Source organism: Capsicum annuum, chromosome 9 (genome assembly GCF_002878395.1).
Source record: "Capsicum annuum cultivar UCD-10X-F1 chromosome 9, UCD10Xv1.1, whole genome shotgun sequence".
NCBI lineage: Eukaryota > Viridiplantae > Streptophyta > Magnoliopsida > Solanales > Solanaceae > Capsicum > Capsicum annuum.
Window position 1 is genome coordinate 202,000,889 of NC_061119.1, and position 13,890 is coordinate 202,014,778.

At 33.0% G+C, this 13,890-nt stretch overlaps 1 long non-coding RNA gene across 2 annotated transcripts; it reads left to right on the top strand.

The window, feature by feature from the left end:
• The first annotated feature begins 6,833 nt into the window (after positions 1–6,833).
• On the top strand, positions 6,834–13,691 carry LOC107842198. 2 transcript variants are annotated; one of them, XR_001665665.2, is made up of 3 exons: positions 6,834–9,159; positions 9,525–9,634; positions 13,236–13,691. It is a non-coding gene; the product is annotated as an uncharacterized LOC107842198 (long non-coding RNA). The 2 variants fall into 2 exon arrangements; XR_001665664.2 differs by having other exon boundaries at positions 6,837–9,159; positions 9,528–9,634.
• Positions 13,692–13,890: the final 199 nt, after the last annotated feature.

Genomic DNA, 13,890 nt, shown 5'->3' on the forward strand with positions numbered 1-13,890 from the left:
ATATATGCGTTATTCATAAATAGATATGCATAACTAGAAAAATATATATGCATTAGTCATAAATATGTATGCACACTGAAAAAGTACATATATATTATTTATAAATACATATGCATCTATAAAAACCTAAGCAGAACTAAAAATATATTTTCAAATCAATAAATATAGCATACAACCCATAAAAACATATGAATAACTAGAAAATTCATATATATTGTTCAAAAATACATATGCATATCTGAAAAAATACATATGCATTAGTCATAAACGGTGGAAAGAATGTAATATCCCATATCATTTTTTTTATAATTGGTATTTGTTTTCTTAAAAAAAAAAAAAAAGGATGAAGTAAAGTGGGCCAAGACCATCCACTAATTAAAAAGGGAAAAAGAAATGGGTTTATGCCCATATGTACTACCCCTAAACTATGAAGAAAAGGATTGAAGGATTTGGGGATTAAAAAGGGAGGCTGGCAAGGGCAGCCGCCGCTCACCGGACCTTCCTGCAAGGCCAATAAAACAAAAAAAAAAGTTGTTCAACGAACGATTTTTCTTAAAACAAGAAAGCAGCAAGGGTTTGATTGGGAAATTTTTTCGGGTTTAAGGTAAATTCGTTCCTACATCTTTATCATAATTTTTAGTCAAGATAATGTATTTTGAGTATTGAAATTTAATTGCTGAAGACAAGAATTATGGATAGTAAGGTGTTGTTTTGGATATGAAGTTCGATCAATTGAAACTTACCATGAGACTTTGAGGGTTGGGTTACTAATTTTATCATGAAGTTAGCTTAAATAAGAAAATTAACACAAGATTGATATAATGTGATTATAGATTTAATCGAAGAAAGTGATACGAATCATTCGAGGTGACAAATTTGATACTCCGACACGTATATTATGAATAGTAATCTTTTCATGTTTATATTTCTTAACTTGCATATTTTATACATGATTTTGATGAAACGCGAATTACTAAATGCTTTGAAATTGCATATGGGGCAAGGCTTTTACTTGGTATGATACTAAAATTGGGTATTTGAGATACTCATAAGATATATTTGTCGTTACTTGAGATATGATCATTGATGTTATAAAAGTTCTTCACTTACATGAGAAATAAGTATGTTTGACATGGGTTTTATTCAAGTTTACATATAATATAATTAGATATGGACTTTAAAGCTACGTACTATTCTAAAAAATACTTTCATAAGAATATATATTATTTGCAAAGAAAGTATAAATGGGAGTAGACCTTGATTTGAATTCCGTAGCTAATGGCAAGATCGTTAGACCGATGCACCTTGTGTTTACTGATTATTGTTACAGTCCTCACTAGTGGAAAGGTAGAACTAGCATACTGTTACTGATCTCCCTCGAATAGGGACCTACTGATACGATATTTGACTCCTTTATGAGGGATCCACTGTTATTGACTATTCTTGAAATAGAATGTCACACTGATTACATGATTCGTTCTTGAAAACCTCCCAAATAAGTAATATTTGATATGATATGATGCTTATTGAGTTTATTACGGAACTATCGATTCACTTTGCTTACATAAAACAAATAATACGGTTTATTATTACTGTTTTCTAAAAGAGCATTTATTTCATAATATTTTATGACTTGTACCCATTAAAATAGTTGTGGTTAAGTATTATTACTCACTAAGCTAGTGTCTCACTCCTCACTATATTTTTACAGAGCATGCAGGTGATGGTGAAGATTTTGTTAGCTAGAGGATTAAGTGGCATATTCCCGATGAGCCCCGCAATTGTTCACGTGGGCTACAGTTTATTTATTCGTTATGTTCTTTTTCTTGAAAATTCTTTGAGTTTCTCCATAGTCTTGTCCTTAGAGTTTTGAGTATTCTTTCATTATTTTGGACTTGTGGAGTATTGGACTTCTTCTTATGTTTTGGAGATGAATTTCATATTATTATTTGGTAGTGTTGGTGAATTATTGATGATTTTGGTGTATTGTATTGGGGTTGATGTGTTTGTTTGATGTTGGGTTATTGTGTTATGGGTTTGAGACAGTGAATTTTCTTATTAGGCCTAAAAATAGGGGAAACCCTACCCGATTTTCTATAGACTTCTGATGAGGCTTGCTTTGAAGTCCTAACCTCCTTAACACCGATCATGATCCTATTTTGGATCATGACACTACAGAGGACTGAAACTGAAATTTGCAAAATTATGTGATTATGCTGAGATGATAAAATAAATCAATCCTGATAGTTTTGTTTGGATGAGAATGGACAAAGAGACTGTCCCAAGTAAAAATCTATTTGTATATTTCTATGTGTGTCTTGATACATTAAAGAAACGATAGATGGAAAAATGTAGAAAAATTATAGGGTTTGATGAATATATCTTAAAAGGGTGCTTGTAAGGGTGAACATCTAGTAGCAGTTGGGAAGAATGAAAACAATCAGATGTTTTCTATAGTCTGGGCTGTTGTGAACAAGAAAATCAAGCATAGTTGAAATTTTTTAATCAACTATTTGAAAGAGGTTCTGCAGTTGGATAATGGAGCATGTCTTGCTATAATGTCTGATATGCAAAAGATAGTATTTAAGTTTTTATTAATTGTCAATTATTTGAAATACTTTATTTCTTTGCCAAGTGCTTTAACTATTTTTTTAATGTAGGATTTTCATGTTGTTTTTAAGTTGTTATCAAATGTTGAAGTTAGAAAATGTTCTAGACACATCTGATCTAACTGGAGTTAAGAATAGAAGGAAGAAGAGAGAAGAAAATAGTTCTAAAAATGTTCAAAGGCAAATTAAAGTGAAGTTCAAAGAGAAACTTAATTACATGAGCCAATTTGATAGACAAGGTAAGGATATTATTGGTGATTTGTTGCATTATCCTATAGAATCATGGGTTGAGGCATTCTTTAAAGAAGACTGTAAGTGTGATGTTGTTGAAAATAACATATGTGAGACCTTTAATTTATGGATCTTAGTTCCTAGACATAAATCTATCATTATCATGTTGGAGAAAACTAGGAGAAAAATCATGACTAGAACAGTGGATATGATTAAATTTGTCAATACTTGAATATGTAATATTGCACCTATGGCTAGACTTATATTGGAGAAGAATAAGAACAGTACTAGGACTTGCAAGGTGTTTTGTAATGCTGATGTCGGATTTGAGATTGGAGAAGGAAAGTATAGGCATACAGTAGACTTGACTAACAGGTTTGTAGTTGTAGAACTTACAGTTAAGAGACATTCCTTGGCAACATGTTATTTGTGCTTTGTATCATATTGAAAAAGAGCCTTAACCTTATGTGGAGCATTGGTATAAAAAATAAACCATCATGAATGCTTATAATCAATTATCCAATCAATCTCCAATATGAAAATGTGGTCTGAGATAAACAATTTAAAAATTGAGTCTCCTGATTCTAAGAAAATGCTTGGCAACCTTCAAAAAATAGGAAAAAAAGGTAAAGATGAATCAAGTAAGAAATATAAAAAAAAAAAAACTCTCCAAATAAGCAGTGAAAATAACATGTTCCAAGTGTCATCAATAAGGCCATAACAGAAAATATTGTAAGGTAAAACAGTGACTTTTAATTATATTAGAAGTTGATTTTTAAATTTACTAATTGTTATGTATGAATTTATAGATGTCTGATCCAAATGCACAAGCAAATAGCCAAGGGTTCTAGTTTAGTAGTCAAAATTCACAAGAAAATTGTCAGACTAAAAACTCAAGCCAACCTGCACCTTTAGCCTCAAAAAAATAAGCATCATGTAGCTCAATTCAACCTGCACCAAGAAGCTAAAAAAAATTATACAAACTAGCTCAATTCAAGTTGCATCTTCAACAATAATTTGTGGCAATACAAGCACAGTTAGGAGCTTGAAGAAAGTTGCAATATCTACCTTTTAAGAGAAATTATTGGGAACAAAGAGAAAGAGTTACAACCACAAAAGATGTTGATAAAGGTGGATCAAAAGGTCGAATAGTGTTGAATTTTGGATCTAAACGTGCGCAACGAAAATCCAAATACTAAATATAAGTTAACTCAAATACTATTTAAAAAAAAAACTATATATATTAATTATTGTTCCTTTTGAAAAAAAAAACTTCATTGGACATCGAGTCAAAGGACCCTACAAAGTGATACAACTCAAAAGAATGCAAGTTCTACACGAATTTATTTGGGTTATAAGTCTAGAGGTTTGAAATGAAAAAACAAAGATGTTGTTACCACCAAATAATTATAGCAATGCAAACAAAACAAAGAAAAAGTAGTTAAGAAAAAAGTAGTTTATTTTAATTGTGTATTGTAATTTTATTGTGTAAAGTATAGTACAAACAATCACTTTATCTTGTGCTTTAAATCTACTAGTAATACTTAATAGTAAATAATTTGATTCTTTAGTTTAAATCTAGTATTAATACATAGTAGTAAATAATTTGGTTCTTTAGTTGTTGAAGCGTGTTAATACAGATTTTTTAAGTAGCATTATGCAAATTTTGAGCTCAATATGGAGCATGTTTTTTATGTTAATGTTTAGTGTTACTTTCAACTCAATATGAAACATATTGATAATTTTTTATGTTAATTGGAGCTCAATATGAAGCATATTTATGAAGTTGTTGTTGGTGTTGCTTTGAGCTTAATATGGAGCATCTTTATGAAGTTGTTGGTGTTATTGCTTGTCCACTTTGACACCTTGTTCTACTGTAAATTGTGTGACCAAAAGTTGATAGTATGTAGAGCCAAAATAAATATTTCATTTCATTAAATATAAGAAATATTACAAGGTCAAGATTACTTCAACAAACTACACCTAACAAGTAAGTAATACACACCACAATAATACACCTAAACTGCCATGAAAATAGCAAGAAATCTAGGTCATTTTGCAACATCAAACCAGTAGAATGACACCATGAAAATTTCAAGACAAAACTTCAGCAATTAATCTTCAATGTTCATATTTCCCACAACACCAAACTAATAGCAATGACATCAAGAATATAATATTTTCTTGCTCGATTTTGTTTCTCTGCAAAGGCCTTGACTTTTTTCAACTAACTTTAAATAACCCTATTTGCTTGTGAAGGGTGTCGTTCTTCATACCAATCAAATTAATCACACCCACTTAATTTCTACAAAGTAATTACAAAATTGATTACAAAAGAAAAAAATTTACAACTAGCAAACTTAAGCACATAACTAGGCATTTCATAGCAACAGTTTTATAATTATTCGAGATAACAATTTGGATATATATTTGGTGCACAAGACAACATCAAATACATATACAAATACAGTTAATTACCATATTATTAGGTAACAACTTGAGTTAAAAAGAAAAAAGAATTTCAACTTTTTTAAATCACGTTCACCCAATTAACTAAAAATTAATTGAAGATTGTATTTCTAAAAATAGAAAGTCCTTTTTAATGAGTTTAAAGACTCAAAATAGATCTGAATAGTTAAAAAATATTTTTCTATTTTTCTGCCTCTTTTTTTTTTGTTATTTTTCAGTTTTTTCCTTCATAATTTTCACTTTTTATTTTTTTTACTGTTTCTTTTCTCTTTGCATTTTTTTTGTATTTTTTCTTTTTTAGTTTTCTCCTTTGTTTAGTACATTTTCTTTTTGTTCTTTGCACGTTTTTTTGTTCTCTTTTATTTATTACTTCAATTTTTTGTTTCTTTTTCCTTTTTTCCTTTTTATATAGTTTTTTCATTCTTTTTTTGTTGTTGTTGTATTTTATATTTACATATTTTTTATAATTTATATTTATTTGTATCAAACTATATATTTTAAATAATTTTATTATTTGTATTTGGATAGGTTACTTATGAATATGCACAATTTATCATTTGTATTTGTGTACAAACAAGTATATGTATTAGTTGTATTTACTTGAGTCCAAAATATACAAATATGTAATGTACCATTTAATACAAATGTAGGATTAGTATTTGTATGTCAAATTTCTCATTTGTATTTCTATAAATATAAACATGTATAATTTATATATAAATGGTTCAAGTTGTATAAACATGTATCATTTGATACAAATATAACATTTGTATTTGTATAATTTATCATTTGTATTGTTCATCAATAAAATACAATTCATATCAATGAATATAAACACAAGTGTTCATAGAAAGAAAAATAACAATTTCTTTTCAATTGTCTAAAAATACAAATAATGCAATCAACTGCAAAGTCAAATACGAATAAATAAAATAAAAAATATAAATAAATGTACGATCAACTTAAACATACAAATACAAAATATTTTGAAGAAAATAAAGTGTATCGATGAAAATAAAATAAAAACAAAGATACAAACAAAACAAAATCAAAAGACAAAAATACAATATGCAGTCAACAATAAAATACAAATATAAAATAATTCTTTAAAATACAAGTGTAAATTATATAAAATGTAAATGATAGTGCGAACTATAAGATACAAATACAAGTGCAAAATATAGAATACAAACAAATATATGTGTGAATTATAAAATACGAATACAATTGTATCAACGAATATAAAATACAAATAATGATGCGAAAACAAATATAGTAAATGATTGTGTTGTTTCATTGTCATTCATGACTTATTTTCGACGTAATCATATTTTTCAAAAATTTAAGAAAATATAAAAAAATTTAAAAAAATGAGAAAGAGAAAAAAAAAGTTATAGATAGAAGAGTAAAAAATTTAAAAAAAAAATACACAAAAACAAAAATAAAAAAAAAAAAAAACCCAAAAAAAAAAGAAGTGAAAAACGAAAAAAAAAAAAGAAAGAAAAATAGAAAAGTAAAAGTAAAAGCAAAAAGGAAAAAAAAACGAAAATAAGAGAAAAATAAAAATATGACAAAGAAAAAAAGAAAGAAAGATTTATAAAGAACAAACAACGAAAAAGGAATGTTACCTAAGAGAACTACACTTTTCCTCTCTGTGAATGCAATCCATCGAAAATAATTTTCTTGTCAAAATTAGAGCTTGCCTTCAATCTTCTTTTGTACAGTTAACAAAGTTCCCTTGCTAATTAGATTTAAAAAAAATGAGGGGGAGAGGGGGACACTTGGTTTTCTTCCAAAATCCTCCTTTCAGTTGCAACCTCTTTTACTCGGGTGCTTAAGAGATGGATCTTGATCTCCAAGGCCATCAACTATCTCTACCTTCAACCTATGCAGAGAAACTCAGGTTTGGGGATCTTTTTGCAAAGCTGAACGACCAAGTGCTTATCTCTACTAGATGAAATTACCCCAACTCACACCGCAAATAACTTTTTCCCCTTATCTGCTGCGAACAAATCTTGATTGCATTCTCCTTGGCGAAATCCCTTAATAATCAAAGTGGTAGGTCAAAAATAGGGTCATCAACTCTTAAGTAGCAAACTTCAGCAAATGTGGAAACCTTCAGAAGAACTGTCTTTAATGGATTTAGGGCATGACTATTTCCTCATTAAATTCACCCATGAACAAAATTTTCTTCATGCCTTTCACGACGGTCCTTGATTTGTCTATAATAATTTTATTTCCGTACAAAAATGGGAGCCTAAATTTGTAGCTTCTCAAGCTCATATTGCTTACATTGCCATTTGGGTACGTCTTCCTGAGCTCCCAACAGAGTTTTATGCTATGAAAATTCTACAAAATATTGGTGGAAAAATTGGTATAATACTGAAGATGGATACCTGTACAACGACTAATTCAAACGGTAGATATGCTCGCCTGTCCGTCCAAGTTTCTTTGGATAAGCCCTTACTCCATCATCTATATCTCGGAACTCACAAACAAGCGACCTTCTATGAGGCCGCAACACTTCTCTGCACGGTGTATCCGTTTAGGCCACTCATCTCACTGTCCCCATAAAATTTTACCATAATCGGATGCTTTAACTGCTGCGAAGATTGCTCAGAATGAAGAACCAATAACAAAAAATCCTCCAAGTGCTCTTGACAAAAATTGTGTGGATGAAGAAGGTTAGTGACTGTTAAATTTCCTACTAAGGGTAAATTTAATAGGCATTTTGCAGATAAAGTTAATACCAATCAGAAGTCTCCTTCTCAACCTCATGAATTACCTACGGGTAAAAGAAACCAAGTAAGTACCCACAACCCTTCTTTATCTAATCATTCTTCAGTCCCTAAATTCTGTAAAAATTCTAATAATAAAATATTAGAGATTGATAAAGACTGCATCGTTTCTCCTTTGACGGCTCAAATAAACTCGTCCAACAGTTTAGACTTAACATAAGATAAAGACAACTTTGCAAATAAATCTCTTTCAGACGAATTTTCTCCTACCCTTATTCCTTCAATTTCTATGGGTGGGACCCATACCAACCCACCCTCTTCCAACGTGGATAGCATCAACATGTAAGAGGTACCGTCCTTTTCCCCTATTACTACGTATCCTGATAACATTGTTCATGGGAATATTAATCTTGGTAATCATTACTCTTTATGTGCCTCAGCTGACTTGTACAATTCCTCTTCCTTACTATGCACAACCTATGTTGGACACTCCCTATAAATTCAAACGTCCACGTTGAGCACATAACTCTCACTTTCTCTGTAAATTATGAATCACCACCAAAATTATCCCCCCACAGGCCATCACATTCACCACAGTGTCCCTTACCTAATCTAAACTCTCTAGCAAATATAGTTAGTTCAAATAGAGCAGGAGAACAACCTAGTCCATCATCTTGTTTATGCGACTACTAACCCTACTCCGCTCAACTCACCCCAGTCTTGGCTGGAGATGGTGTTGACGGGGCAAGCACTAATGTTCACTATACAAGTGAATGGACGAGACTGCCTAGTGATGATCCAAAATTCTCGAGACCTAGATCATATCATCACAGTGGGGAGACACTTGGAACGGAAGTGTTTAATAACACCACTCAACAAAATTGGGCTCACCCATTTTATCCACAGTTACGTCTAGAGGAGGAACTTATCCCTTGGATCCAACCTCACGTAAAAGTGGTGCAGATATAGCCAGGGAGTCACCATGACACGTTGCCTCCTCAATCACCACGTCAAGCTTAGGTGGGAGCAACGGGAATGGATTAGCAACCACCATAAAAGACTTAGCTTTGGGGATAGAAGGGATGGCATCCGCGACTACCTTCTTATCTCAGGTATGGGTATTCCTTCTCAAAGAACTGATTGAAAAAAATAAACTTAAATTATCCCTAAAATATGTTCAAATGCTCAATCTATATGAGGTCGACGTTCAATTCGGACCTAGAGAAATATGCCATTATCATGAGACCCTCTTTGAGGGACACAAAACTTCTTAGTTCGTCTCACAGTCACTTCCTTAAATTTTATTGCCCGATGAATTTTCTTATCTGGGATTATCGAGGATCTTTCTCCATGGATTTTAGGCTTAATTTTAGAGAGTTGCTTAAGATGCATAAACCTACGCTAGTTGTTTTGTTGGAAACTCGTAGAGATAACCATCAGTCAATGCCCTCTAAATTTCATATTTCAAATATCGTAGCAGTCCCTGCTAAGGGGGAGGAAGGAGGAATTTCCATTCTTTGGTATGCGGACCACCTGAATGTTACTAATATGGCTCTTACGCATCAGGAAGTCCATTGCATGGTTCAGGTATTGCCCTTCCCTAATAAATGGTTGTTTTCAGCTATTTACGCTTCTAATAATGCCTCGAATAGGCTAGTGCTTTGGGATAACCTTAAAAATATTATTGACTCAGTTTCGGGATCCTCGCTTATGGGTGGGGACTATAATGAAATTTGTAAAGCCTCCAAAAAATTTGGTGGATTAGCGGCCAACTGAAATAGGATTAGTCGGTCACTTATTGTTTGGGATATTATCGTATGCATGACTTGGGTTACTCTGTTAGAAAATATACGTGGTCAAACTTGCGTAGGAATAATAGGACTATTCTTGAGAAACTTGATAGATTTATAGCAAATTCAGACTGGATAGAATTATTTCCTGAATTTTTTGTCAGACATCTTCTGCGCACCCATTCTGACCATTGCCATCTCCTGCTAACTTTAACTCCTTCTATTTTGGTTTCAAAAATATATTTTAGACTTGAAACTATCTGGACTTCTCACCCCGATTTCCAGCAAATAATTGCTAGCTCTTGGGCTTATATGAATAATTTCCTTGTCCCCTCAATCACCTATTTCTAAGAACAAACATCTACTTGGAATAGAGAGGTGTATGGTAATATTTTTCACAAAAAAAGACGACTCCTCGCACGTCTTACTAGAATTCAAACTTCCCCAAATTAGACTACCAGCTCCTTCTTGCATAATTTAGAGATCTCCCTTACCTCAGAATTCAAGAATCTGCTCCATGAAGAGCATGAATTTTGGAGTCTGAAGTCTCGGATTCATTGGCTCAATGAGGGGGATGCGAATACTAAATTCTTCCACATCTCCACCCTTGGGCGAAGGTGCAAGAACAAAATCTTATCGCTGTGGGACCCAGTGGAAAACTGGATTACTGCAGATAAGAAATTGAAAAGTATGTTACTTTCTTCTATATGAACCTCTATACCTCGAACATCCTTTGCTCTAATAAGCGTTACCAGCGAGCACCTTTACGAGTGGTCTCACCTGAAGATGTTGAACTCTTGCTGAGACCCCTGATGCACCAAGAAGTTGTAGATGCGGTCTCTTCGTTTAAGCCCTAAAAGTCCCCAGGGCCTGATGGAATCCACCCTCTCTTCTACCAAAAATACTGGCATATACGTAGTAGCTCAATGAAGGACTTTTGTACTATTGTTTTCTCTACCTAGACAATCCCGACAAAAATCAATGAAACTTGTATTTGTCTTATTCCTAAGATTTCATATCCTTCAACCATTAACTAATATAGACCCATTAGTCTCTGTAACATTATGTATAAAATCATCACCAAGAATATTGTGAATCATATGAAGCTGATCTTGCACAACCTTATTGGATCTTCTCAATCTAGCTTCCTAACAAATCGTAGGGCTTCAGATAATGCGATTCTAGTTCAGGAGGTCCTTCACTTCTTTAAAACTACCAATGGTAAAAAAACTTTATTCTTGCTAAGATTGACTTGGAAAAGACGTTTGATCGGCTTGAATGGTCCTTCATACACGACATCCTTCTTCACTTTAACTTTCCTAACAAATTTGTTGACCTTATCATGTCTTGTATCACGTCTTCATCAGTCTCTATCCTCCTTAATGGATCTGTTACGCCTTTTTTCTGCCCCTCTAGGGGCATTCGACAGGGAGACCTCCTCTTTTCTTACATTTTTATTCTATGTATGGAGCATTTTTCCCGTCGCATTGACTTTGCTGTTGACTATGACTTGTGGAATTCTGTTAAAATATCTGGCCGAGCTCCTCCCTTGTCCTATTTGTTATTTGTAGATGATATTATTCTTTGTTCAAAAGTCGACTCCACCTTATGTATGGAAATTTCAGGTATCTTCGAGCATTTTAATTTTGTCTGAGGTTAGAAGATTAGCCTCATCAAATCCAGACTCTTCTTTTCCAAAAGCACTCCTGCCTGTGCTAAAACTATTCTGAGTATACAGGAAGGACAAACATTTGGAAAATACTTGGGCTATTCTATCTGTACTCAGTGCCTTTCTAAGCATGATTTCCAGTACCTTCTAGACAATTTCAAAACTCGACTTGCGAGTTTGAAAGCTCATTTTTCTTACAAATACTGGGAGAACAACTCTTATTCGATCTACCCTTAACAGTTTCCCTAATCATGTTATGTACCTGATTAAAATCCCTACTTACGTTATTAAACAAATGGAGGTTGATCAACAAAATTTCCTTTGGGGCACCACTTCCGAACACAAAAAGATTCACCTATTCAAGTGGACCTCTATTTTAAAGCCTAAAGATCTTGGAGGTCTAGGAATACAACAACTTGAAATAAAAAATTTGGCGTTTTTAGCATCTTCAGCCTGGCGTGTTTTCCACTTAAATTTCCTGTGGGCCCATGTATTACGTAGAAAATACCTAGGACGGTGTTCCGACATCTCTCCAAGATGAAAAGCCTTAACGCTGGGCTGGGCTCAATGTCAAACAGGTCTCCAATGGCAGCTTGGCAATGGAGAGCATATCAACTTCTATACAGATGCTTGGAAATCGCCTAATACGGCTCTCTGAAATCTGATCCATGGACCGCTTCTTAGGCATGAATTCAGATCTAAAGTTTCCCAGTATAGAGTAGCTAATAGCTAGTCATTTTCGCAACTGTCTTTCGACCTCCCTGCTAATATTGTTTCTCTCATAAATTCTATCTATTTTCCATGCTACAATTAGCGGTAGATAAAAATCAAATGGGGGTTGATGGACTTTAAAATTTTTAGTGTGAGTTCCTGCTATAACGGTATCTTCTCCTTAGTCTATCCCACCACGGGTACCTCTAACTTCTCTTGAATTTAGAAATTGGATGTGCCCCCGAAATTAAGGCATTTCCTTTGGCTTATTAATCATAACAGACTCCCAATGCTTCTTACCTTCATCACATTCATTGTATCTCTTCCCCTAGTTGCGGACTCTGTAACTTGACAATGAAAGAAATCATTGCTCACCTCTTCATTCACTGTAAATCCATTGAACCATTATGGATTTAGTTTGACATCATAGACCAAATTCGAGAACTCAGACAGACGATCTCAGAGCACCAACACCCAATGTCGTGGCTCCCATATGTACTCGGCCGTGTGCCTTCCCAACAAGCTATGCATCAAATTCCCAACAAAGTGCTGCTACCCTTCTGTCTTTGGCAATCTGGTTGGCGCGAAATAGATGTGTTTTCCACAATACCCCTTTTCAAAGCTCCGTTGCTAACGTGCTGCCGTTGGCCATAGAATACTTGTTTTTAGCTGGTAAACATAGAGTGGCGAAGCAAACTATACCTATGTATATCTAATGGAAGCCCCCTACACTTTTTTCTGTTATGCTTAATGCTGATGCAACTTTTACTTCCAAGTTGAAAATGGCTTCTATAGCGGGTGTCTTCAGAAACTCAAATGGTGATTGGTTACCAGGTGTGTCTAGCAAGATCTTTACCCCCAGCCCTCTGGAAGCAGAACTCCAAGCTTTACTTTTGAGTTTGAACATTGCAATTCAATATCATTTTATGGCATTGCAAATAAATATAGACTACATTTAAACTGTTCAAGCTATATCAAATTTATCATATGATGATTCACTTTTATTATCTAATTACAGGTGCCTGATGTACAAATTGGGTAATCCTCTACTGGAAGACGTATACAGGAAATAAAATAAATTGAATCATGCACTGGCACAGATGAATGCAGTTAGTACTACACAATTATTATTTTGGGAACCTCCTGCATATTTTGAGCACTAGCGAAAATTGAGGCTTGAGTTACCGTAGGGTCAGGATACACACGTCTAACCAACTTATGTTTAATACTACTAATTGTAGTTGTCAGATTGTAAAAACTAGAAATATGTGTATTACTGTCGGTGCTTGTACAGTGGCTAGCTCACATATAACTTCTTTATAATATGTTAACAACATATATATAGTATGTCCTGTTTACACCAAAAAAATGAAAAAGGAAAAAAAAAAGAAATAAAGAGAAATAAGTGAAAAGAAAAAAACAGTAAAGAAAAAGAAAGTAAAATGTGAAAAAACTAACAAGGAAAAAAAGAAAGGTTAGAGATATAAGAGAGAGAAAAGGGAAAAATAAGGAAGGATAAAAAGTGGTTAAAATAATAATAGTAATAATAATATTATTATTATTATTTCACATAAAAAATTTTAAAAATATTTCTATTTAGTTTAATTATAAACTTAAATCTATTACTTTTGTATTTTTTAAATAAAATACATGTGCTTCTTATTCAATTTTGT